This window comes from Ursus americanus, chromosome 17, assembly GCF_024610735.1.
Source record: "Ursus americanus isolate L20-20 chromosome 17, mUrsAme1.1.p, whole genome shotgun sequence".
NCBI lineage: Eukaryota > Metazoa > Chordata > Mammalia > Carnivora > Ursidae > Ursus > Ursus americanus.
Window position 1 is genome coordinate 22814841 of NC_142143.1, and position 23611 is coordinate 22838451.

General features: G+C 39.6%; 1 long non-coding RNA gene across 8 annotated transcripts in view; it reads right to left on the reverse strand.

Annotated features, from left to right (window-relative positions):
• LOC148108645 (uncharacterized) overlaps positions 1 to 23611 on the reverse strand; it is a 95665-nt gene that overhangs the window by 2024 nt on the left and 70030 nt on the right. For 5 of the 8 annotated variants that reach the window (XR_015727123.1, XR_015727125.1, XR_015727127.1 and 2 more), the window contains one exon: positions 272 to 8626. This is a non-coding gene — a long non-coding RNA (uncharacterized LOC148108645). The remainder of the gene's footprint in view (positions 1 to 271; positions 8627 to 23611) is intronic. The other 3 variants (XR_015727126.1, XR_015727128.1, XR_015727124.1) reach the window with 3 other exon arrangements.

Sequence of the window (23611 nt, forward strand, 5' to 3'; positions counted from 1 at the left end):
TAAATTGAAAATCCCCTTATTACAAAACAAGGGGTGTTCTTTTTCTTCTACCTTTAAGTAGGACTGCCACATTCATTGCTTTTTACAAAAACGCAGCTGCTTTTTAAGCTACAGATAAATAGAATCTGCTAGGCGGTAATTCGACTCAGTCTGAATGCATTATTTTCTAAGACACTTTGGCGAGGGGCTTTTTATTATAAACTGGAATGAACAAGGAAAGTCCTTTTCTCTTCTAATTATGAATGTGTTTTGTTCCCTACTATTAACCTACAATGTCAGATTGATCTTCTTCTTCTTCTTCCACTTCTCCTCTTTCTGCAGCCAGTTCAATAAATCAACATATTTCTTTTTTTCTGGAAAATTAGAGGGCTGATGATTAAGTCTTCATGAACTCCAGTGACAAAAATAAAAATAGCACAAGGGACAAGCAAATGCCGTAACCACAAATAAAGACAATGAAGGGGCCCTCTGATGTCCAAGGTGGCGAATCCTGTTTTGGCACTGAAAGTTAAGATAAAGGGGATTTACTTGTTCATTTCATTTTAATTAATGTAATTTTAATAAAATTAAGCTTTCCAGGCATTTGCATAAAGCTGATCTTATTATACTCATTCACTTAAAAAGGAAGAAGATGTAATAAGAGGGTAACATTTCCACATAGAGTGCCCAAACCTCTTGTGTTTCTTGTTTACTTGTTCATTACGTGCGATAGTTGGTAATTTTATCAGTCATCCCTCGCTTCTGGAAGCATTGCGATGAAGAATTAAACAGAAGAGGAAACACTGTGATAAACCGTATTCGATTTGAATTTCTGCTGACACTGCTTTAACTCCAAAGATAAACACTGAGAAAAATGGGGGAGTTCCTAATAATGTTAAAGGCAGTCTAGAAACTCCATTAGCCTAGGTGTTGGTTTAATTTCGATCCCATGTTGATATTTCTGACTATACCATAGACCACGGTGGCTACGCTCTATGTCTATATGGATATATCGCCCAGCCAACGGGAAGATATCCCACGAGTTATCAGTAGGGTTCCAATTAAGGAAAAATAGTGTTGCAACGTGGACAGTAAGTGGAGATTGCCAGTATATCACAGAAGCACACAGGTGCCCACTATCGGATCAACAGATTTAAAGCCGATGCCATCAGCTCCCTTTCTTCGGCAGTCACGGAAAGCAAAGTGTTGGAGATGAACTGCGTGTGGTAGATAGTTTTGGAACAATTTCTCCTTGTTAAGATTATTTTGAGTTTATTTCCAGTAAGGATGATGGTGGGAATCGAAGGGGACCTGTGCAAAATAAAGGCTTTCGTGGAAGAATTCTGTGCTGGGATCACATGCATATTTGAGAGACTTCAGAGAGAGAGAGAGAGATGAGAGGGAGGTACCTTGAAATCATCTTTCCATCTAAAGCCACGCGGCCTCTCCTGTGTAGTTCTGTTTGAAATTTTTAAAGGGGAATACTTATTACAAGTGAGATGTAGTCCAAATTTTGAGAGCACCCACTCTCGGAAGAGATACATTTGCTGTGAACAGTGGTGGTGGAACTTTTGAGAATCTACCACCCTGCTGAAGATTTGAGTCTGTTTTCTGTCTTCTGATATGCCTGGGAACAAAGGAGGCCCCATCAGGATGCCAGCCTCTGTCTCAGTGACTACTTGATGCTGTGGCAACAGAAGCAGCCCAGTTTACCTAGAGTAAATAACCAAGCCCCTTCACTGAGAGACAAATTGGAGTATATTAGTTATCGCTGTAAGAGGGAAATTGAATCCTCGGGCATCGACGTCTCCATTGAGCCTAAGCCACAATAGCAAGCCGGCTCCGGCAATCAGGGATGTTTATTTTTGTAATATTGATATGGGAGGCAAATAGAAGAAGAAAAGAGACCTTAATTGAAGGAGTTCAGTCCTGATTTAGAAACATAATATTTGTAGAAATCGGTTTTGCTGGGTTACTCACAAAAATATCTTGCGCCTCTGCTCCCCTCAAGCCGGTCCTTCTCCTGGTAAATCATTAACTCACCTGAGAGATCAGGCCGGGCTGAATGTGAACTTGTCAGGACAGCATATAATCACCATCTTCTGCCGTCTGTTACGATTGTTTTAGGGTAATTAAAATTACCTTGTGTGAAGATAATATAAGCCACTAGAGGCAGAATTCTTGGCCCTTATTGAACTTTGGAAATCATTAAGTAAGCAGCTCTACCAAAAGCAACTCTATGGCTAAGGAGAGAAGAAAGCGTGCCCTGTTGCCGGAAGCAGTGGGAGGGGGCTTTAACAATTTCGTCTCCTTTGATCCTCTCTTTGAGAAAAGAAAAAGGAGGGGAAGCCAAGTGAGAAAGGAGGAGGTGACAGAGGAGGGGGAAAGAGGAAGAGGGAACGTCAAAAGCCCATTGGGTACAAGTGAGTTATTTCCTTCCTTTTCACGTAAAAACACTTCTCTTCACCGTGTCCCTACCACTTGGAAGCAGACTCAGTTTCAACCATTTTAAGCATGACTTTGTGTCCCGGTAAATTGGTAAATTGAGAATAGTTGGGCCCGTCTTACTGGGCTCCTCGGAAGATAAAGTGTGGGGTTTTGAGTTATCTAAGACACACTCAGTAAATAGCACTTACCCAAAAAGGAACAACCATTCGTATTCAAAGCACTGCTAATCAGGGTTCTCATTCCCCATGTGCCTCTTCACCTGGAAATTCCTGATTTCATTCTCCAATCATGCCCCAAACTCTCAGAATACCCAGCAAAACAAAATAACCCGTGACAGATGGACCCCTGCTCCACCTCATTCTTTCTTCCACCAAATTCAAATCACTTTACACTTGCAGTAGAAGGGCTGAACACTGATTTTGTTTTACCTCCAGGTCCTGCAGGGTAGGAAAGATCTGAGAAATGGGAAAAAGGAGGTGCTAAATGGGTAAAAATCCAAACCCATCGGCCAAGGCACCCCCTGTTCTGAGAGGGTTCATGGGTATGGCCAAGTCTGCAATTCACTAAGACAGGAGGTCCCCAGGGACAACTTAGAATCCATTTGGTTTTGGAGTTGCTGTCTCCCAATCCCAAATTCAAGTTAGTGAGCACACCTTGCATGCTCCACCCATGGTTGAGCCCCACCCGTGGTTGAGCACACGTGCACAGGCATACATACACCTGCATGAACAACCCATCAGGAATACCACTTGTCAAGAATAGGCACAGACATGCTCTATTACCTCACCTGGAAGTCTTCATTCTGCCCCAGCTGGGGATAAAAACACTGCACCACATTGCAAATAGTGGGTAAATCTGATTTTGCAAAACTGCCCAAATACCTCGTCTTTACTAAACAAAATACCAGCTAACCACACCTGGGTTGTAAAGGGACATTAGGACTATGGTCCCTTTCAAGGTCAACATCTATTATCAAGATGGGTTGAATTTCCTAAGATAAAATAGCAACTTCAAAAAATACTCATATCCTTTTTTTTTTTTTTTTCCAGTAGGTTCCACACCCAGCATGGATCCCAACATGGGGTTTGAACTCACGATTCTGAGATCAAAACCTGAGCTGAGACAGAGTCAGACACTTAACTGTCTGAGCCACCCAGGCGCCCCAAAGACACTCATATTCTTAAACTTACTTTGCACAATTCCTTTTAACTTTCACCAAGTCCATTATTTTTTTTAATGAAAAAAAAATAGGCTATTATGAAGATGAACTTTTGCATAAGTATACTCACTTTCTTTTAAGAAAAAAATACATTGCTGTGAGTGGAAGAAATGCCTGCTCTTCTTCTCTTCCCTCTAAACCTATTTTCTGAATAGAGTTGTTTGAAATGATCTCACTTCTATAAAGCCAAATATCTTACGATGATCAAACTTGACAATTACTGTGCAAGCAAACACAGACTCTTAGAAGGGCAACTTCAAAAAGATTTCTTCCTGCCGATGGCTATATGCCCGCGAACAGAGACGCTCCAGAAAGAGGCTCCGAGCTCCACTGACCGCAGGAACTTCCAGCCAAGATTCTAATCACCACTGCACAAGGCAGTCTGAAGGCGATGGATGGGAGCAACGAGACACAGTATGTGTTGAATTTGGTGTGTCCTACAAATGAGGAAACACTGATATCGCCCCAGAATCACATTCGGCACGCAGATGCTCTCAATATGAAAAGTAAGACAAGCTTTTTAACTCCTTGTCAAGGCTTCCTGACATCCAACACTTTCATGAGGTCAAGAAAAGTGTCCCCAGCTTCTGTTTTCTGTTCTCCTTCAGGGAACACAGTGAAGAATGGGGCTGCCCAGCTGCCTTTTAGCATGTCACACTTGGATGACTCCCATCCTTACGGGGGTGGGGGTGGGGGGTGTTGGAGGAGAATGTATCCATTGCATTTGGACTCACAGAAGAAAAAAATCAAAATCAATTAGCACAAAAGAAATTCACATATTTTTCCCTCTTTAATATTCTACCGAGTGCTTGTGGTATAGTTAAGTTGAAAAAGTTTTACATAATGAAGATTACTGAGGCATAAATCGCATAGGTGAAAACTGAGATGTAAGACAGGTGAAATCTACAAGCTAATTAAATTCAACAAGGGCTTCTGAAAAGACAACATGCCCACTAACCTTCCCGTGCCACTATTTTGTTTTTCAAGGGGCAATAAGTGCTGAGTTGTCACGGTTGTAGATTCCACAGTGTGATCCTTCAGCAAAACCTGGGGGGTGGGGGATGGGAGAAAAGATTAGATGCGTGGATTTCTGTGCTGAATGGATGCCAGAGCCAAGATGCAAAGAACAGATAAGTTAGAGATTCAGAGGAACTAAATTTGAAGCCAGCCAGTAAAACGGATTGAACCTTATTACCTCTAGTCACTGAGAAATTCCCGAGACAGTTGGATGCAATTTGAAAAGGTCAGAAAAATATTTCCTGCACAGCATTACTGCTTCATGGTTTAAGGGTGTACATTTGTGAGATGCCAGCTCTAATCATTTTTATTGACTTTGCTTTCCAGAGACAGACGGACAGTCTGGGAAGCAAGACCACTAGATAAGAGAAAGGCAATCTTATAAATGAAAATCTCTCTTATTTTGCTCTCTCACTCGTGACTGTGAACAATCCCAAATCTTGCCCATTTGAGGAGAAATCACACCAACTTCACAGAAGAATGACAGAATGCAAAGAAAATCTAGGAAGGTATTGCTGTAATTTTAGTAAGGCAATCTCTCTTAATTGTTTATTTAGCCTCTACTATATGCTAAGCATTAAAAGGTAAAGGATGCTGCACTTTAACTGTGAATGATTAAAAAGAAACACCATAAAATACACCAAGCTGAGGATGTTAATTTATTGTCGGCATTTCCTTTGAGGGACGGCTTCATGAAAGAGGGAAAGCCACAGGAAACAGTAATAAGTAATTGAAACATATAAATATATACTCAAGATATTGTTTTAATGAAGGCTCTGTGGGGATTAGAACCGTTCCAAATACAAAGAAAAAAAGATTTGTCATTTTACTTTAAAAGCGGCTTGTAAGCAGGAAGAACCTTTGTTAGCAAATACATTTGCAGGTCTTTTTTGGGGGGCATGCAATTAGAAGTCAAAACTGAGCTTTCAATACGTAATGGCATGATCCATTCTAACCCTGCAAAGGTTTAATTAACATCTGACTTTTCTGTCTGTGAGGAGCCATGTGTTTTGGAGGCAAACACAAGACTATTTACTCTTCTCTTGTTTAGCAGTGAGGCTGAAACTTTTTAATGGCCTACAGACCCAACTGCATGCTTTCTTACGATGTTCTGGCTCCGTGAAGATGGCCTGGCAGCTCACAAGGGCTTTTCAACCAGCAAGATGGCTTTTCTTACAGAAAGCCTTCGTTCTGATCCATGCCACGCCTCATGCGATTCAGGAGTTTCAAACTGGACCCTGTAATCAACAAGCCACCACTACCAGCAAACCATGAAGCCAATCACGGAACAGCTTTTCATAATCTCGCGTATCCCGAAGACAAGGGGAAAAGCCAGCTCATGAGCTGGGCATCTGAATTCTTGGCAGGGGGGATAAAATACTTCGCTTCCAAGTGACTTTTGTTTTTTTCTTTTCTATCTTACTTGACTATATCTGGCATTGGTTAGATACAAGAAGTACAATTTGGGGAGACTTAAAAAAATTTTTTTTCACCTTGTGCGACATCATAGATTGAACCACAGAACGTGTTTATGGATACTTTGTGATGGTTCAGAGGCTTCCAGGGAATCACACTTAAAACAAGTTTTTCCCATCTTCATTTCCTAGGCCCTGTGTTACTAGCAGAAAAAGCATCTAATGTGTGCATCTTTTGATTTCCACTACCTAAGTTCTCCCTGAGGGAAAATTTTGAGCATTTCTCCCAACCATTAATATCATTAATCATGATGATAATAACAATCCTAAAAGTACTATCACTAGTAAAAATAATAATGGAAGTAGTGCCTATTAGTTGAGCATTTACTAGGTGTGGGCGCCATGCAAATTTATTGTCTCGTTAATCGTAACAGCTAACTTAAATAAAATAAATGTGATTTTCTCCCCCCTCCACGTATTAGCCATGAGGCTCAAGGAGATCAAGAAATTCATCTGGGTCAGAAAACTAGAAGGTATTCACGTGGGACTCAGCTCCAGGCTTATCTGATTGTAGTCCTTATTAGTCAAAGCTGTGTGCTTTGAATCATGTCCCCTGAGCATTACAGGACCCAGGAGTGCCGGTCCTCACAGATCACAGGATTTCTGGAGCTGCGCTGAACGAAATTTCATTGCTAAAATGGATTGAGTCATGCCCACCAAACAGTGGCTGACAGTCCACACAATGCAGCCAGCTTCCACAGCTACAGGCTAACAGCTGAGAGATATCCTTCCTGTCCTTATGGAAGTCAGTACCTGAAGGGAAGAAGACGCTCAGAGCAGCCTCCTTCATCGGATGGCACGGTTCACCTACACCTAATAAATTTTGGAGCCTAATTGCATGCAAGGTGCTTTTCTATTTGAATTGTCTTTGAATTATGTTCAGAGAAGAGCAAGAAGAGAAAGTTTCTTCTTAGCTGGGGCTGCATTAAGGTTGAATGTGTTAGTTCAACGAATCCTTCTTTGAACACAATTTTAAAAGGGAAGATGAAGATGAGTAGCTATTTTGTCATAGTCCCAGGCCAGTAAGTAGAATGAGAAGAAAAGAATGATGGGTCACAAAGGCTTAGCACATAAACTATTGCGGGTCTTTTATTGCAACAGAATGTATCAGGTTTCAACAAACTGTTAGTGTGCCTTTAATTGACAGTCGTTATTCTAACAATTTACCAAATGTATCCCCAGCCCTGATTCTACCTACGTGTGGAGAGGTGACGACTGAAGTGTTGAAATGCTGGTTGGCAGTCCCAGCACATGCTGTCCAGGCACCTGTCTACACCTGTCTGTAGTAGGTGCCCTCTGAGCCCCTCTTGTCTGGAGGAGAGCCTCGTTTACTTGTCAGGCTCCCTTTCAGAGGAGACCTTTCTTCCCACCCTGAAAGGAGACTCTCCTACCGACAAAGCTGTCTTGGAGCTCGAGAGGCATTACCAGGAGCCAAGAGGAGAAACAGCAGTAGCTGGGCTGTGCCTCTCACAGAATGAAGTCATTGTTGAGGTCCTCTGAGCGACAGCATTTAGGAACTAGAAATGAAATGAGGTGCGGCTACTGAGAGGCGGAGAGGAGCAGGTGACGAGGAGGCTGGTACAAAATGAACTGAAGTCTGAAGGATGAACCCCCAGTGCTTCTGATTCTTTGCTTTCCATCAGTGCAGAGCGAGGCAGAGAACAATCCAGAGAAGTGTGAAGTGGGGGCCTTTTCTTTGCACCCCTGAAGTGCTCGGGGACAAAAAGCACCTACTTCTTAACCCAGGGAAAAATGTAAAACACCCTCCAAAGTGATCTGAGTTTTAGTATCTCATGTCGAGAAGTCACTTTTTAAGCCTTGGTTATCTTCCAAAGAAGATGCCTGAAAAAACGTTTTCAAGACAGGTAAACTGGTTAATTGCTTAGGGTTGTTGTTTTTTTTTTTTAATTGCAATCTACTCTCAAAGTACAACAACAACAAAAATCTCTGTAAAGAAAAAGCTGGAAGGAAACATCAAGCTAGCTTATGCTATGAAATTCTTCTTTTACCGGATTCTTCCTGTGAGCAAAAACTCAGCTTCAAGCATTCATATCATTAGAATTAACTTTCTAGCAGCGATGCTAAGAAATGGTGACAATTAAAATATGGTATTTACAGCAGAAGCAGTTACACCTCAGACACCAAGAGAATGAAAACAGCCTTTCCTTTCTCATCTCTGGATCAAACATAATAATTCAGCAATTTCTAAAAACCCATTATTAGACTTTTATTTTAATTATTCTTCCAACATCTCAATGTCACAATGTTAAATGCTTTGTGTACCTGGCTGTCCTCAAGAGGATTTTGGTAGCATGAGAACCCAAATGTTATCCCAGTCCATTTTCTTTGAATTATAGGAACCTCCAGAGTATATTGTCTCCTACATTGGGAGATAGCACGGCTTAAATTTTTCTGAATAATTTCCAAAATCAAATTTGAAAGTTTTCATGAGAGATGATCCTCCCCGGTGGGTGATATGAAGCATAACCTAAGGGGAAAACATGAAAATAATTAGCATAAGATGTATTAGCATATAGATGCCTTTGAAATAATAAACAGCAGAAAACCAAAATGCTTATCCTCAAAAGAAAGTTATGAGAAAATATGAAATTAATATACCCTTCTCGCATGACAACCTCAGCCTGAAAGCCAAACAGAATATTCTCATTCAGTGAAGGGTGGGATGGCCAGGGAGATGGAGAAGCAACCCCCAAACCACCTTTCCTATGCACTGTTTTCTTCATCATCACTACATCAATATTCTCTCTTTACCCTTACTTCATGTTACCCCTTTTGCATTTTAGACAGAAAAACAAAAAAAACAGTAGGAAAACAAGTGTCTTCCTTTTACTTCTTCTAAGAGCAACCACTAAGTAGACAGACCCAATATTCTTTCTCTTGTTTCTTTCCCTCCTTTGGCTAATCTTCCATCTTTCCCTAGATGGCATAAGAAATGCCAGGCTTGGGGGCGCCTGGGTGGCACAGTGTTTAAGCGTCTGCCTTCGGCTCAGGGCGTGATCCCGGCGTTATGGGATCGAGCCCCACATCAGGCTCCTCCACTATGAGCCTGCTTCTTCCTCTCCCACTCCCCCTGCTTGTGTTCCCTCTCTCGCTGGCTGTCTCTATCCTGTTGAATAAATAAATAAAATCTTTAGGAAAAAAAAAAAAAAAAGAAATGCCAGGCTTGGCAACTCAATTATCAACAGAACTGAGGAGTTTCAGATGAAAGGGGGACAGGACTTAGCGTTTGCTAACCGTGGACCATAAACACCACTGATTATTTTTAAATTTCGAGTTGGTACAGCCTCTCAAGGTAGTAAGCTTGCATATGTGCTGTGAAAGGAAGAATATGGTCTTTGAAAGCAACCCTCACTTAAAAGTCTGATCTGGGTAATCCTGGAAAAATTCATTAAGCACAATTAGCTTCAGGGGCACCTGGGTGGCTCAGCTGGTTAAGCATCTGACTCTTGGTGTTGGTTCAGGTCATGATCTCAGGGTCCTGACACTGAGCCCCACATCGGGCTCCATGCTCAGCATGGAGTTGCTTGTCCCTCTCCCTCTCTCTCTCGTAATAAATAAAATTTTACAAAAATAAAAAAAAAACCCAACCACGATTAACTTAATATTTCCTTTCTACAAAATAGCAATAGTGTTGTTTAGTTTCCAGATAGTTGTGACAAGTAGAGGTTATGTAATAAAAACCTGGAATATAGTAGGGGCTCAATAGAGGTAGCCCCATTTCCTCCTCAATGGCTTTAGTGAAAACTCCATAGATTTTAAATACTGGGATTTGGTAAGCCTACTTTCCCACCCTCACTTTGCATGTATGTAGATGAATATATGGGCTAAAGACATTTATTAAGGAGAGATGCCGCAAAATAATGATATTTCGTTCTGGGTCCATGGGATCAAACCACATTTTAAAGTATCTGATACAGGTGAAGTCCCTGAAGAAGCCCCATGTTGGACTGTCAAAATACAGTCAATGTCCCCTCATCTGGACACCATCTACATTACTTCAGGTCTTTTAATAGTTATTTACAATGGCTGTCTATACAGCACTTAGAACCCTACCAATGGGTCCTTTGCCAATAACACCATTTGATTTTCTCAACTTGCTTTCAACTTTGAACTTCTGAGCGATGCTAATTACTTACCAAACATTGTATGTGTTGGTCTCTTGGCATATAAAATGGGAAGGAAACCTTTACAAAGTACGGAATTCTGTAGAGATTTGAAACTCCAACTTGGTTTAAGTCACTTCGTTCTCTTTCTGTGGAGCACAGATCTTGAACTCACCCTTTATTATCTAATACCTGCTTCTGAGGCAACAGTACGTGTCCGGCAAAAAACACCCATCGATTTCTTGAACGTTTATATTCTGTCACCAATCCCTAGTACGCTGCTGACACACAGTAATGAGACTGGGATGGGGAAAACCCTCAGGTATGTTGTTTTTGACAAATATGCTACTGAGTTGAGTTTGTGATAAGCGTTTTGCTGAGAATGTTTTGACTGCTTTACGTGAACACAGACTGTCCTGTTTACTTTTGCCTGCTTAGACTTACCTGACTGACTATACATCTTCAGGCAGACACCATTTGCAGGACATTCCTGCTGAATGTCCTTTAATCCTTATCTTTTTTCTCCACTCGGGCCTAAGAGAGACCTAGCTTATTGCCCTTGAGGGCCAGTTTAAAAAAGAAAACGTTTAGAAAGAACCACCCCGGTAAATAAACCAAAAGCTAGTTTTCTTTGGCTTTCGGGATTTGAAAATATTTTGATTGCCTGCATGCTTTCTGAGAATGGCTCCTTTGGCTATGAAGGAAAAGGGCCTGTTTCACAAATCAAATAAATACATATGTATACAGAAGGTATTCTCAACGGTCTACCAGTCATACCCTGGGAAGATAAAACATGTTCTCTTCTGCAATTCGAAAAGGATTTGAGACTCTACCAATTTGTTCCCGAAGGATATCTTGACTTCTTATGGGCCTCGTTTTAATCTAATGATGTGCAGATATGTTTGTTCTGTTGTTTTCAGAGTTTAAAACCATTCGAGGTGAGTAGCAGGGAATGGGCAGGACAGTCTTCCTGCAAACTCTAAAATCTTTCTCCGTTTTGTCGATATTCTCCGATCATTCTTCCCAAAGTTTCTGCTTTCAGAACTCAGAGTTCTGTTAGGCCTTGATAACATAAAAATAAACCTTCCAAGTCAACCTCCACTGGCTATTTTTTAAAGTCAGGTGGTAGACTTTTCATTTGTTTCTTACATGGCCAAAATATTTTTTCCTCACTTCCACCACAGCAAAATAGTCAAAACCGCAAAAATGTACTTTGACACTAATATTTCCTTGACTAAAATCATAGGTGGGAAGATTAAATCTCCCGCCAACACACTGGCATATTCTTCGAATATTCTCAATGACTAGGAATACGAGTTGGCAGAAACAGCACTGTTCATCTACTTTGGATATAAGCCCTTCAAGGATGAAGATTTGGTGGGGTATAGGATGGAAAAACAACAATGATTAGCTGATAGTAATAATGACTGAGGCGTTATCTTCTTCAGCTCTCCTTAAATCCTCCTCTTTCATTTCCTACTTTCTCTTGCCCAGCAGTGACTAAGCACTCACATTGCCCCACAGACAGTCCTTCCTGTTAGCTGGAATGTTTTGTCACCTGCTGAACTGGTGTTTCGGTAAGAAACTGGCATATTCCCACTTCTCATCCCATCCGACACCACAAATAATTTATAAAAATCCATGCCTCATCTATCCCTTCTTCAGCTCTAAGGCTATTAGGCATATTTATGTGGAGTCATGGTTAACACCACAGTATTAGACACATTAATGAACGGACCTGTTCATCCCTAGAATTTTTTCCTCCTCAAACTCCATGCATCTGAGCAACCAAGATGTCTTTAAGTAGGTAAATGGATAAATAAATGTGGTACATCCAGATAATGGAATATTACTCAGTGCTAGAAAGAAATGTGCTACCTAGCCATGAAAAGACATGGAAGGACCTCCAATGCAGATTATTAAGTGAAAGAAACCAATCTGAAAGGCTATCTACTGTTTGATTCCAACTGTATGATGTTGTGGAAAAGGCAAAACTACAGACACGGAAGCAAAATCGGTATTTGCCAAGGGGGGGGTGGGGAGGGGAAGAGGTGAATAGGCAGAGCACAGAGGATTTACAGCACAATACAAATATTCTGTATGATGTTAGAATGATGGATATATGGAATTATGTTTGTCCAAACCCACAGAATGTACATCACCAAGAGTGAACCCTAAGGTAAAGTATGGACTTAGGGTGATTATGCTGTGTCAATGTAGGTTCCTTCTTGGTAAAAAAACCATGTACAATCCTAGTGAGCGTTGCTGATAATGGGAGAGGCTGTGCATGTGTGGAGCAGGGGTATACGGGAAATCTCTGTACCTCCCTCTCAATTTTATTGCAAACCTGTAAGTGCTCTAAAAAAATTAAGTCTTAAAAAAAAAGCTATGATCTGCTATATTTCTGGCCTTGTCATATTAGAGTCCTAATAAAAAAGCAAATATTCTTAGCTCTATACCCGGATTACCTGTTTGCTTTTCTGTCTGCTAGAAGGGCTTAGGAGCAACTGGAATCCAAAGTCTGAGAACCCTTTCTACAGTCACCAACTGGAGAGATACAGGAGAGAATGTCTACATTCCTTAAGGTCAGGCTCAATCACTGATTAGTTCAGAAATATTTTTTCCAAAATTTGTTCTCTGAAGGTGCGACATGCCTGCAGGTGTTATGAAATTCTCTGCAGTACCAATAATTGCACAGATCTCCCATTTATCACTGTGATGTGCAATCTGAGAATTGGGCTCTGAATCTTAGATCTGTCCCACACTAACAACATGATTTGTTTCCTCAGAACTTGCAATGTCAACCACAGAGGTTGTGGGAAAAAGAGAACATAAGAGGAGGTGCCTTATAAACTGGAAAGTACTCTGTAAATATTGTGTTTTTTTGAGATATGGTTATTGTGGTTATGGCGATGATGATGATAACTGTTACATGAGGACATGATTTCATAATATATGAAAAGGAAGATATGAGGAAGCATACTAGAGAGACTATGATGATAAAGTTCAAGAGTGTAATTTAATAGAAACATACGATTTTGTCTATCTGACCCAGAATGGGAAAAATCATTAGCTCACCCAAAAGTTCTTGTATAAAATGAATTTCTCCAAGTTTCTTCCAATGTATATGAATATGTTTACAGGTAATAGATGCCTAATAATAGATGCCATTCACTGGGGTTTGTTATCATATGCTTATTATTGCTAAACATTTTGTGTGAATTATCTCATTCAGTTAGTAGGGGCAGGAACTGATCTTCTACCATTAGGTAATACCAAGAATGTATAACATAGAAATGCATATTACATAAAAAGAATCAATAGAGTTATGTAAGCCCCAAATAAGGCTATTTCATTTTTGAATGGGATTTCACAGAACTGATAAATTCAAGAGAAGGGAGATAGGAAGACTGATTTGGCATCTGGACTGACTGGAAGAGCTATTAGAAAAATGAAGTGGTAAAAAATATGACTGTATGGATGGATAACGGGAAAGGTTTCAGGGAAAGGTATAGGTCATGAACAAAATTTCCAATTTTTGTGAGGATATAGTCCCTCTCGCTATAGAACACTGCTCCCCCACTACACAAATTATCCCTGCAAACTGTGCCATTCTCCTGAAGATTTATTAGTCATTGCATTCTATACACTGTCCACTCCCCAATTACCTGTGGGACTGGAGGTGATTTTCACCAATTTGTAGGGGATTTACAATTCTATTTTGGCTTCTCCTTTTCTTCTGGTGCTCACCTGGGACAAAGCCTGCACCACCCCGGGAAGCCTGTGCTGAGTGAGGTACAGAAACTAATCTTCAATATTAATTTAACCAACCCCAATTACGCAGGTACATTTGTTGCTGAAAGTTCTATAATATATTTCCATTTCAGATCTAAATTTGAATATTCTGTCACCATTTGCATCAGTAGGAATGAAACGTGAGTAAGCATGAGTAAGCCAAGGTGGAACCCACAACACCAATTTTTCCGTTCAGCTTGACGATATGCTCTGGAGCTTGTTAACACAATATTTTAACAAGCACAGAAACCCAGAGTATTTATTTGCAGCATTTATCATCATTTTTCCCTTTCCGCAGAAGAGCAAGTAGGTGGGCAGCTCAATGGAGAGGATAATACAAAATAAGAGAAGTGACGGCCTTTCCAGATTTCTACTTCTTAGAGTAAAACGGGAATACTTCTTGCAGCACAGGGCTGCACTGAACAGCACACTTACGAATAGCACAGAACTAATAGACTGTGGCTGTGGGATGATTTTTTGCTAATTGAAAGGATGGACAGATTCCTGAGAAGACTTATTTTCAAACCCTGAAAGTAGCCTTGGATGACACAGGAGATCAGCCTGGTGGGTTTGAATCTTGGCTCTGTCTCGTCAGAGTCTTTGTGCTTCAGATTCTCCTTCCAGAAAATAGGGAGAGTAATAGCCTCCACACCAAAGATCTTTGTGAGTGCTCAGACCAGTACCCAGAGCCAAGCAGACACTGTGTGAGTGACAGACAGACGGTGACCTTCAGCACCATTTATCACAATGATCTGTTCTTCATTTTAGAGACAAAAGATAACCTCCATGTCATGCTGGCTTTTAGCACAAGGGGAGATTAAATACCATTTCATTATCTCAGCGATAGCCAATTTATTCATTATCATATATAGAGTGCTTACTATGTGCCAAGTACTACGGTATTAAACAAGGCAGAAAAATTCCCTCTCCTTATGGAGTTTCCATTGGGGGGGGGGTAGACAACCAAGAAATTAAGAATATAATATCCATACTGATGAGTACTAAGGAGAAAACTAAAGGAAGGTAGAGAAACGCAGGGTGACCTTTACTCTGTCTCCATGTTCACCATGTTTGACACAACAGCTCACTGCAGGCCTTGCTCTTCCTCGGAGAGGAATTCTCAGGCTGACATTCTAGGTAACTGCTTCACTGAAATCTCAACCATTTGGCTGCAACAAAAATAATCCAGCATATGAACGCATCCAGATAGACATATGTACGCTGGTTTTCTGAAATGTAATGTGTATGTAATTTCCCGAATGGCTGGTTGTCACATCCATCTGGTCTTATTTCCATAGCACTTGAATGCACCACGAGGATATAAACCCTAAAAGCTAGAAAACAGAATTTAAATACCCAAACACATACGAGGTGTGTTTTCAAAAGCAGCAGACAAGCGAGCACTGTGGTATCTTCATTAACTTCTCTGCCACAGTTGAGAGTAGCTGAGACTCAGCACAAAGGCCACCGAATATAAAAGACATTCCACCGGCAGACCTCATTAAGTGGGCTTAAGACAAGCCTGACGAGCTAATGACAAAAATCTAATTTGGAATTTCTGGACATAAGAACCCTGAAAAAGTCCAAATACACCAACACTCTACCATGCCTCCTGTCTGAAAAGGCAACAACCCAGCGTCCGTTAGGCCTACGTGGCTCATGACTCAAAGCACAGGGCTGGATGTTGTCCTCTTCAACAACACGGAATAGCAAATCATGTTGTGTGTTTTTAGGTTTGGGCTCTGGTCCTATTTCAACTGCACAGATGTTGAAGGTTCCTAAATTAACAGTGGTCTCCAGGGAGATGCTCGTCAGGCCGCACATAGTGAACAAAGGCACGGCTGGAATCTAGACACCACACTGTCAGAAAACAGCTTTTGCTACCATTTCCCCTTTCTCTAAAAGACCTTTCCTATTTCTACATTCTGTTGGCACTGCGGTGTCTGGCCCATGTTAGACTGTACTTCCTTAAATGCCACGTAGAATTCTCCAGTTGCTCTTGGTGTGTGTGTCTGTCCGCTCCAATGACTTTTACATCTCCTGGGTGGAGAAGTGCGCCCTTTTGTGAAATGACAGCACCCGTGTGTGCCCCACACAGTGGGAAGTGCCTTACAAATACTGTTAACCGCCATACCCATCTTATTATGATCAACTTAATTTTAAAGACAAGCAAACTGAGGATTCAAATAATTTGCCCCACCTCTAATTGGTGGAGTACCAGTGCTCTACCCCCAGGCCATCTGATTTCCGAGACCACATCTGTATCCCACCACCGATGCAGAGAGGAAGAAATGCTTGTTGAATGACTACATGAATGAATTCATGCATTGCTTAATATCCTTAGAATTAAAGGAGGAAGAATCTGCCACTTAAACCTTATCCTATTGCAATAGTAGGTATATAATGACAGGATAGTTATTCGAAGTCCTTGAAGGCACCGTGTCTTTTACTTTCTATATTCCGATAGTACCTTTTGGGATACCTCACAAACACAAGGTATTTGTAAAATATTTGTGGAATCAGTGTTTAACCCAACATAACAAATAACACATGAATGAAATGATATCCTTGGGTCATTTTCCGTTTCCTGTTACTAGCTCCTTATATGAAGGAAGAATAGATTTTTCTAAAATCTGGCTCCAGGTGCTAATTTCTTAAGAAATCCCTAGACATGCACCTGTGTTTCCACCTCTGGGCTTTTGGCCAGGCCTGAGGGAGACCTAAATTCCTGGTCCCAGCTTTTCAAAATACAGCGTACCTCATTTCTACAAAAGTCTTAGTAGTAACGGTAGAAATGGTAATCATTAGCTATTGTGAACAAGGCAATGAGTCAGAATATCTTAACACATGTTTATCGAAGGGAAACAAATTCCACTCTACCTGTCAAAACCTGGATAATGACCTGGATTTCACAATATACGCATCCCTGGGCCCTATACTTAAATGTAGTAATATTTACATAGGACGTTACTCTGTTAATGTTGCATGGAGAAACAGCATTACTAGCTTCTTTTTCCCAAACAGTCCAGAAAAAATTCTCTGAGTGTATTCTCCTACCTTCATATCTTTCCTGTCCCTCACTATAGCAAGCGATACTGGGTAAGTCCCTTAACATCTCTGCATATCTCATTTATAAAGAAGACTGTAATGTCACTTGCCCTATTCTCATTACTGTGAAGATTACATATGATCGTGTGTACAGAATTGTTTTTGAGCCTTGAAATGTTACATAGCTGCAAGACGTTATTAGAAAAGAAGGAAGGGATGTTCGTGTATAACATGCCTTGAGAAGTCAGGTGTTTAATTTCATTCTTAGGCAAATGATATGTGTATGGTGTATAAACGCACACGCATATATATACACACCTGGGACAAAATGGGCTTGTATTATGTACTGGTGGGAAATTTGAATCACTTTACTGCACAAGACTTTAAGAGTTAATGAATGCCACATTAAGAAAATTTTTCTAATTATCTCTGTTGGTTTTGATGCAGAGCTATTGTGTTTTATAAAATAATTATGTCTACCATTTATTGTCACCTTGATGACAGGTATTGGGTTAAGGTGTTTATTTATATATATTGTGTGGTTTATTCATTGTAACACTATGTTAGGTATTATTATCTCTCTGTTGCATATGGGTAAACTAAGGCCCAAAAGCATTAAGAAATGTCCCCCAAGGTCACACTGCTGGCAAATGACAGAGGCAAAATCTGCATTCGGGTCTGCCTATTTACAAAGCTTTGCTTATGAAGTCAAACCCTATTCATCTGAAATCTGCATTAATTCAAGTGTAGCATATGTCATGCTTCTCTGAGAGCAAATTCAAATGAATTCTGTCCTTTGTAAAATGTTAGGGTTCCTCTGACCAAACATAAACTGATCAAAAGTACACAACTTTCTCAAAATAATCAAGAGATTAAAAAAAATTTTTTTTGTTTTTTTTTTTGATGCACAAAAGATTTTATTTTTTTAAATTTTTTTAATGTTTTTTTATTATATTATGTTAGTCACCATACAGTACATCCCTGGTTTCTGATGTAAAGTTCGATGATTCATTAGTTGCGTATAACACCCAGTGCAACATGGACGGCACTGGAGAAGACAATGCTAAGTGAAAAAAAAATTTTTTTTAACATATCTTCAGAGGGTTTAAACAGCTGGGTCAGGTAATACACAGTATCCTACAATTTAGGTTACTGAGTTATGAATGGGGTTAATGGCCATGATTTCGACTCACTGTACCCACAGCTCACTCGATGCATCTCCTTGAGTGCTCCTACTGTGTGCTACCACTTCCCACGTGCTAGAGCTAGGTAAGGTACAGGGCAAGGTTTAACAAAGAAGTGAAAGAGATCCCTCAGGGAGTCTACAGTCTACCCTTTTGAAAAGAAACCAGCATACATGAAGCAGTCAAAGAGTCAAATTAATCTTAGAATACATTAGCAATACTTAGAAGTAATAAAACTAAATCAAAATTTCTTCAAAGGATTAAGTCTCTCAGCCTTTAACTCAGTCTGACCTGCTTCCCCCACATGCCAATTAGAGTTCAAAGAAAAGATTCATACACTTCATTTACAGATCTATTGAACCTTGGGCACAAGTGATAAATCCTTAATAAGTCAGAAAGATAGCTATATTTATTCTTAAAATTAACTAATTTGCACACTGAGGTTAAGTGATTTGCCTAAAGACAATTCATTGCAATGTCTGATAAAACTCCATAACTCCATTTTATATTTCACATCACTGACCTGGTTTCCCATTTTAAGGTTACTGTGTAGAAATACTAACATGTGTCAATAAAGATTACAGAAAAGATTTTGACACAAAACAAGGTCACATCTACACAAAGAAACACAAACAATCACAAACTTTTACTAAAATATCTAGGGACTCTCATGATGAGCAAAGAGTGCCCCAGACATCACTGAGAATAGAAGAGATGGTTGAACTTTGCAGGGAGAATTTTTCTTCTTTTCTCTTTGCTCTGAAAGTGGACTTAGGTTCATTCAGCAGTCGCTTTACTGAACGTAGCAGCATTAGAGTAAACATACCCAACAATCAAACTGTTTGGCAGACTCTAGTGTCTACACTCAACTCTTCATTTAGGTGATTTTATGAATGTACACACACACACACACACACACACATTTTGTTCTTTAACAATGAACTCCCTGAGACCACCCACAGAACATGTGGCAGACTACCTTTAGCCACCGGGAAACAAAATACTCCCAAGTTTTCAAAAATAAAGATATTTCCAGAATAAAGGAATTTTGCACTAGGCATTTTTGAAAAGACAAATGCTAAAATGATAATTGAAAACAAGACAGTTCTGAAGGTGACTTTTCCAAGCTTGCTATTAAATAACCATAATTATAATACACATAAATTTTATTTTAAAAATACTGGTATGGGCTTCACTGACTAGATAGCAAATGGCAATCCTATGCTACAGTTGGTATTGATACAGAAAATGGAAGACAACGGTCCAAGCAGGATTTATGTTCTTTTTTCGACTTTGATTTAGGCTATTTTGAGGACTTCATGCTTTCCGGGGCCAGTTCACTGTACTTTAAAATTTTTTATAGCCAAAATACAACGAGAGCAGAGTAATTTCCACAAATTCCTTATTTTTAGTATCAGATTCCAATGTAATTTTGCTGGATCTAAACCTATCTTAGAGAACCCAAATGACACAAAACTTTGGGAATAGAAATTAGCATAATTGAAATAATTCAATTTTTGGTAATTATAATTCTCACTTAAACCTAAATTAAATATGCCAAACTATAATTATGTTCAAATTTGCATCATGAAAATTATCCCCATTTTGCTCATGGCATCTTAAAATACATAATAAGGGATCTTAAACTCTTAAGTTTGAGTAAAGAGGCCTTATTTTCACAGCCTTTGGGAAGAAGAGACTTATTATGTATTAAGCACAGTTATTCAGCCTCTTGGGGGAGGGAGGATGGGTCTATTATTCTTCGCGATACGATGTGGAGGATTTGTACTATAATCTTTGGGTACCTCTAAGTTACCTTGCCATTAATGAGCGCCGACTGCCACAGCAGACGGGTAAAAGCTTAATGCTTTCTTTGGAGAGAAACTTTAAGCAAAGCAGGTCACGCTTTAGGACACAGGTAATGGGAATCAAAGACACAGTAAAAGCTGTAATACTTTAAACCTGGGCACTTCAAAATCAGCACGACTTTATTACCCATTTTTTAAGTGATTGAAGATGAGAGACAACATGAAGGCGCTGAGAACTTACCTTCCAGCACTGCAAATTGCTCATTGATTCCTAAGCAGCCTACGATCAAAATATTATTATTATTATTATTATTATTATTATTATTAGTTTTTGGGATGCAAAGAGAAAGCACCCCTCAAATACTACTCACTGAAGCTGTCTGTTTAACTAACCTTTCTACTACTGGATTTCATTAAATTAACCAGTTGATGTGATTAAATTTGCAAGGTGGTTTATTTATCTTCATCTTTGGGACAGTGGGTGGATATAATCTGGCAATATATTGGTCAAGAAATAGATGGGTCTGGATGTGCAGGGCTGGCACACTGTCAAAGCACACGATGAGTTTCTTACAAAAAAACATACGAATATATCGCCGGTTGAGTAAAATATTCACATTAATACAGGAATAAGGCAGAAGAACCCTGGCTGACATCCCATCTGTTCTTATGAATTAAATTTAGAAATCATATGTAATATAGACATTTCTGTCTGAATATCATAAAACCCTGACACATCCAGGCTTTCATTAGAAAGCTCCACGATGTGACTTGAATAACAATCTGTCTTAGCTAATTAGTATTTTCAGTTTAGCATATTCACTTCCAGACATATTGCTGTTTGCACATGGTAATTTAGGTAAACAGATACCATCCACAGCTGCATCAATTAACACTGCTAATCAAAACTGAATTCAGGTAATTAGGCACATTTATGCAAAAAAATGTGTAATTTTGGAGAAAAGCTAGATTCTTCAGTAATATGTCAATAAGTGAAAAATCTCCCTTTGCTTATGAAGATGAAGAATGAAGGGAGAGAAATCATCATTAATATATACATCATGCAGACAGAGTCAAAATTCCTAAATTAAATCTCAAATTTTAATTGGCCTGTATTTTCAGAAATTGGATCATATTTTTCATAAATGTTTCTCTCAATGTTTCCACATAGTGAGGTTGATTCACATCTGCCTAAGGGTTTAATCATCATCAAGCAGGACTCAAATGGTTAATGAATTCTCAAGTATTTATATACTTAGAAGAGATGTTGGTCAAACTGGCTCTTCCATCTCGCTTAGCATCTCTTAGGGAAGATCGTCTCAGTATGTCTTGTTTTCTTACACACTTTACTGTTCTCTGCGGCAAAGGACTTCCATTTGCAGTTAGAATCACAAAAGTAATTTCTAATTATCCAGCAAATTCTCCTACACCCCCTCCCCAATTCTACACAATGTCCTCTAGTTGCCTTTTCATTCATTTTCAAAATGAATATTGTGACTTATTTTTATTTTCCTATAAACATAAACCCATCCGATAATTTTGTTTAGATATTCTAGTCAGTTCAGAAAAACTAGGTTAGCTGTTGGTAAATTATAAGCAGCCAGTAACTAACGATTCAGGGTGGGAGGAAATTGGCAGGCCTAGACTTAAAGCCAAAGTAAAGGAAAAAATTGGGTCATTTTCAACAGAATTCTATAGTAGATACGGGAATCTGTCATCTGTCTATCATCTATCTCAATTTCTCCTTTCTCTTTTCCGACTTTGAAGCTTAGATTTATTTCTTAGTGCAAACCCCAGGACTTTATAATGAAATACCGAGTTCAGTGTCCTTAACTTTATTTTGATGGTAATAATCACAATCTAGTTTAACAAGCACTTCCTTGGTACCTCCCATATCTTAGACACTCCCCTAGGCCCTTGTGGGCAGATACAGAGACCTATCACTCCTCTGAGCCAAGCTCTGAGGGTTCACAGACCACAAGAATGAACTTTTAAAAAGCAGACCAAGTCTCCAACTGAAAATTGATCTGTCAATTCCAAACTTTTGGAAACTCCCATGCTAATTTTGCAAAGGTTTACTTTTTGTCTAACCCATGCTAATTTTTTTGTTCTCACAATAAACCAGGAAACGAGGACCAAAATTGTTTTTGCCGCAGTAGCATGATGTCTCTCTCTCATATTACAGTAACCCCATACGACTTATATCTATTTTTATATATATTTATCAACAAGATTTTGCCCACATATTCCCTTAAACTCATTTGGCATAAGCAACTGGACAATTCCCAATGGAACAGAAATCTAACAGACTCTGTGCTCATATGCAGTTTCAGGAGCAGGGATCATAAAACATGGAGGCACATTTATCAAGGGTTGTTAAACTGCTCAACCAATGAAAGTGCATGAGGCGAGCTGAGGATACCTCTGACTTTGACTCTGCTACACAGAATTATTTACGAATTTCAAATGAAAGATATGTTAAGTACAAACATTTTAAAGACAATTTTTAAAAAGAGCCTAATGGCTGACTTTCCATGAACTAAATGATTAATATTTGGGAGGACAATTTTTAGTCTCATGAAGTGAGCCAACTAAGTGACAATCATTGCATGGATGTGCCAGTGAATAATCTCTGTCGCCCTAAAGCACCTCGTCTCTTCCTTAGGAGTGAATCAGGGGAGAGTTAATTCTTTCCTTGTAGTCCCAGCAATTGAGTGAATTCCTTTCTCTGAGGAGAGAGTTTACATTCACCTAAAACCCCCATGCCCACAGTCACCAAGTTTTAGCCAACTGGGATGCTATGGATATGGCATCACTGGCTCTGGTGAAGAAGGCCTTGAAATATGGCACCAGCTCCCAACCCAGGCAAATCACTCTCCACCCTCAGTCTCAGTTTCTGGTCCAGAAAACATGGCTCATGGACCCACCTGCCTGTGTTGTAGGGAATAGCTGGTACATACGAGGGGCCCAAATAATTCTTGTTGACACCAATGTAGATTAGTCAGTGATGGCTCCAGAAATACTACATTTTAGTCATACTTATTTTATCAAGCAGTTCTCCATATTCCAAAGTAATATGCAGAGGGGCTGCTAACAAGTAATGTGGAATGCATCAGCAGGCCACACGTCACTACCCCACGTTATATCACCTTCCAATTCACCTGAAAACTAATGCTACGGAACTTTCACAATTAGCTGGAAAGTCAGCATCGGAGCACTTATGGTGTCCAGAGTATCTTTATTTTTTTGTCAAACAAATTACAAAAAAAAAAAAAAATTCATTTGGCCAACATCAACCAAATAATTTTATTCTAGAAGTACTGTCCACTAAGAACAACATCTTGAAAAATTCAGACAACTTCTTAACCATTAGGCATTTTAAAAACCTTGAAAATCCTTGCATTTGCCACTTGTTGTCTCTCTTTGGTCTGGCACCATCAAACTGCTCATAATAGGTCTACTTTAAATTTCTGTGGCATTAAATTGTTGACTCACAAACCATACAATATGCAAT